Below are 4263 nucleotides of genomic sequence, written 5' to 3'. Positions count from 1 at the left end.
AAACACTTAAACAGCCGAGACCCTGTAAAACAGAACTCCAAGTAATAGTTTAAATAAGGCACTGAACTGACAGAGCGGTAAAGGCCTGCTCAGGTCAGGAAAAAAAACCCGACACGAACCTGACAGAACCACACTGGACCCGAGCCCGACCCGGCCCGAATGTCTCCATTTATTCCCACGCCCAAACCGACCCGAGCCTTACCCGACCACCGGAATGTTCACTTTACCTACCTCCCGATTCCGAATCGACAGGAAGCTGCAGCATGAGCGCAATGACATCATAGAGATGCTCACTTGCTCACTGAGCAGACTCAGAGTTTCCCTCCTTGATGTCCCAGACTCCCAGCTCAGGTTGGCTTTTCAACTTTTGACACTTACTAAACTCAACTTCACAGCAGAGCAAAATTTAATACTTACTGTGTGTTTCCGACACGGACTCAGCCCGACCTGGACCCAGCCCGACCCGAAACTGGCCCGACCCCGAAAGCCAGACCCGGAAGAGCGACCCAACACGACCCGGACCCGACACAGGTCGCGGGTCCCGTCGGGTTCAGGTCGGGTAGCAGGACTTTACAGAGTGGAGGTCAGATGAGGATTGAATTAATTTCAATCACTGAATCTAAACAAGAAGTAAAACTGCCAGGAATGGAAGACTTTGCTTTATTTGTGAGCTTGTGGCACAACGGTAGCGCGTCTGACTCCAAATCAGAAAGTTGCGTGTTCAAATCACGTCAGGCTCAGTTATGTTTTCCAGCAGCTCAAGTTCCTGGATTTTATATCAGAAGAGAGTTCGATCTATTGGAATGTTCAGTGAATGGTTGACTTTCAAGATCAACTTTAATAGATTAAAGTCCTGATTTCTGGTTCCGTTCCATTTCCATGCTCAGTTCTTATTTCACACTGTTTTGTATCAGAACAATGTTTCAGGGATGTGATGTGTCCATTGTTTGTACAATCGCTCTGTCATCCAGTGTGAGAAATAAAACACAAACCGCCCAGCGTGCGGCTCAAACCCATACCTGGCTCTGTCTATAGGCCGCTTAGTTCAGTTGGTTAGGACGCAGTGTTGATAACAACAAGGCTGTGGATTTGATCCCCATGTGCGCTGTCACATGGTCAGTCATTAATTTGACACATTTTTGTAACACTTAAAATCCAACTTTTAGATGCAAACAAGTTTACATAAAATGTCAGAGGGAACTTATTTTGAATAACTTCCATTGCATCTTTGTCACTGGTCTGGAGTAACACAGAATTCTTTCCAATTATCTTCCGTTTGCTGATAGACATTGAACTCGTGGCCTGTTCTCGTTAATGGTCACGAGCAGCAAAAACAGACAGAGCAAGTCTGACCGCCCAGAGATGTGGAAAAGGCTTCAGTTTGGGACAAATGCAGCAAATCAAATGTTCACCCTGCCCCGAAAGATTCAAAAACTGGGGAAAAGGACACAAGAAGATAGAGAATAAGCTAAAGCAGACAAGTAAACATTTCCCATCCTTGATATCTCTCTATTCCAATCCAACCTTCAGAGTTGGGTAAATAATTTCAGTGTATATTGTGCAACACGAGAGTCAAAACCAAATGGCGACGCAGAATAAAGGAGAACTGCCAAAACCCCAGATTGAACCAGGGATCTTCAGTCTCACACTCTCTCAACTGAGCTATTTCAGTCTCACAGGCTTGCGATGATAAGTGGCAAGTAACATCCGCACCACACAAGTGCCAGGCAATGACCATCTCCAACAAGAGAGAATCTAACCATCTCCCCTTGACATTCAATAGCATTACAATCACTGAATCCCCCACCATCAACATCATGGGGGTTACCATGGGTAGCCATACAAATAACGTGACTACAAGAGCAGGTCAGAGGCTTGGAATCCTGAGGTGAGTAATTACAGTGCAGCTGTTGGCTCCACCCCAGGGGCTGAATTTGTTCTGTAAACCATGAAGCAGCTTCCTCTCAAATCCCAGGTTTATCAATAAATCCTCTTACAAAAGCCCCAAAGTGTGATATGTTCCTCTCACTCATCCAGAATAAAAGTTACATCTTTTGCTCTTTTTACCTTCCAAACATTGACTTCTATTTTGCTCATCATTTATTTCTCTCTCCTTTTTATGTTGTGCATTTCCTAATAAACATTTAATTTCAATTATTTATGAGGGATGAAATGAACAGAAAAGATTTTCTGCAATGGTACCAGGGGTGTGGGACAGAGCGAGTGGTTCGGATCTGGAATATACTGCCTGAGAGTGTGCTGGAGGCAGATTCAATCGTGGCTTTCAAAAGGGAATTGGATAAACACCTGAATAGAGAAAATTTGCAGGGTTACAATGAAAGGGCAGAGGAGTGGAATTAGCTGATCTGCTCTTGCAAAGAGCTGTCATGGACATGATGGACTGAATGGTCTCCTTCTTTATTGTAACCATTTGATTCCTTGATTCTAACTCTGTCAAAGTTGTTCTGAACTTGCTCTGCTCCAAGGAGAACAACCCCAACTTTTCCAGTCTCTGCACATAACTGATGTTATGAGGAACCATGGGGAACCCACTGTAAACCTTCCTCCAGACAGAAATACAACTGTTCACCACCACACTTTGACCCAGCTGTTCACAATATATATCAATGATTCGGATGTGGGGACCAAATGTCGTATTTCTAAGTTCGCGGATGACACAAAACTTGGACAGACTGAGTGAGTGAACAAGAAAATGGCACATGAAATATAATGTGTAAAAATGTGAGGTTATCCATTTTTGTAGGAGGAAGAGATGTGCAGATTATTTCTTAAATGGTAAGAGATTAGAAAGTGTAGATGTACAAAGGGGCCTGGGTGTCCTTGTCAATAAGTGACTGAAAGCTAACATGCAGGTGCAGCAAGCAATTAGGAAGGCGAATGACATGTTAGACTCTATCGCAAGAGGATTTGAGTACAGGAGTAGTGAAGTCTTGCTTCAATTGCATATAACCTTGGTTGGTCTACAGTTTGGAATACAGTGTGCAGTTTTGGTACCCTTACCTTAGGAAGGATATCATTGCCATAGAGGGAATGCAACGAAGGTTCACCAGACTTGTTCCCGGGATGGCGGGACTGTCAGATGAAGAGAGATTGGGGAAACTGGGCCTGTATTCTCTGGAGTTTTGAAGAATGAGAGGTGATCTCATTGAAACTTACAAAATATTTAGTTTAGAGATACAACACTGAAACAGGGCCTTTGGCCCACCAAGTCAGTGCCGACCATCAACCACCCATTTATACTAATCGTACACTAATCCCATATTCCTACCAAACATCCCCACCTGTCCCTATATTTCCCTACCACCTATCTATACTAGTGGCAATTTATAATGGCCAATTTACCTGTCAACCTGCAAGTCTTTTGGCTTGTGGGAGGAAACCGGAGCACCCGAAGAAAACCCACGCAGACACAGGGAGAACTTGCAAACTCCACACAAGCAGTACCTGGAATTGAACCTGGGTCGCTGGAGCTGTGAGGCTGCAGTGCTAACCACTGCGCCACTGTGCCGCCCACAAAGGGATAAACAGGGTAGATGAAGCTGTTTCCTCCGGTTGAGGAATCTATAACCAGGGGACACAATTTCAACGTAACGGGAAAGCCACTTAGGACAGAGATGAGGAGAAATTTCTTTACTCAGTGGGTTGTGAATCTTTGGAATTCTCTACCTCAGAGGGCTGTGGAAGCTCAGTTATTGAGTATGTTTGGAGCAGAGATTGACAGATTTCTAAATATAAATGACGTAGCGGATATGGTGTTCGTGTGGGAAAAAGGCATTGAAGTGGATGATCAGTCATCATCATATTGAATGGAGGGGCGGGCTCGATGGGCTGAATGGCCTGCTCCTGCTCCGATGTTCCTATGTTCCTATCAGTCTGCTAATTTCATACCCATGCTGTCATTGTTCCTTTTATTCCATGGGCTTCAGTTTTACTGGCAGTCTAGTATGTGACATCATCAAGAAGGTTTTCAATAGGTTAAATAAGGAGAAATTGTTTCCAGTGGCAAAAGGGTCAGTAACCAGAGGATGTATTTCTCAGGTGATTGAGAAAAGAACCAGAGGCGAAATGAGGAATGATTTTTTATACAGTGATGTGTTGTGATCTGGAATGCACTGTCTGATCAGGACTTAAAAGCAGATTCAGTAGTAACTTTGAAAAGCAATTGGGATAAATACTGGAAGGAAAAATGTACAGATTGCAGGAAAAAGCTGAGCATCAGAACTAATTGGATAACACAACCAA

The 4263-nt window shown here is 43.9% G+C and overlaps 1 non-coding gene across 1 annotated transcript; it reads left to right on the top strand.

Annotated features, from left to right (window-relative positions):
• Positions 1 to 668: 668 nt before the first annotated feature.
• Positions 669 to 740, top strand: trnaw-cca (transfer RNA tryptophan (anticodon CCA)). The gene has a single exon. It is a non-coding gene; the product is annotated as a tRNA-Trp (tRNA).
• Positions 741 to 4263: the final 3523 nt, after the last annotated feature.

This window comes from Heterodontus francisci, unplaced genomic scaffold (genome assembly GCF_036365525.1).
Source record: "Heterodontus francisci isolate sHetFra1 unplaced genomic scaffold, sHetFra1.hap1 HAP1_SCAFFOLD_51_2, whole genome shotgun sequence".
NCBI lineage: Eukaryota > Metazoa > Chordata > Chondrichthyes > Heterodontiformes > Heterodontidae > Heterodontus > Heterodontus francisci.
The sequence above is the reverse complement of the archived record's forward strand: the minus strand, read 5'-3'. Positions and strand labels throughout refer to the sequence as shown.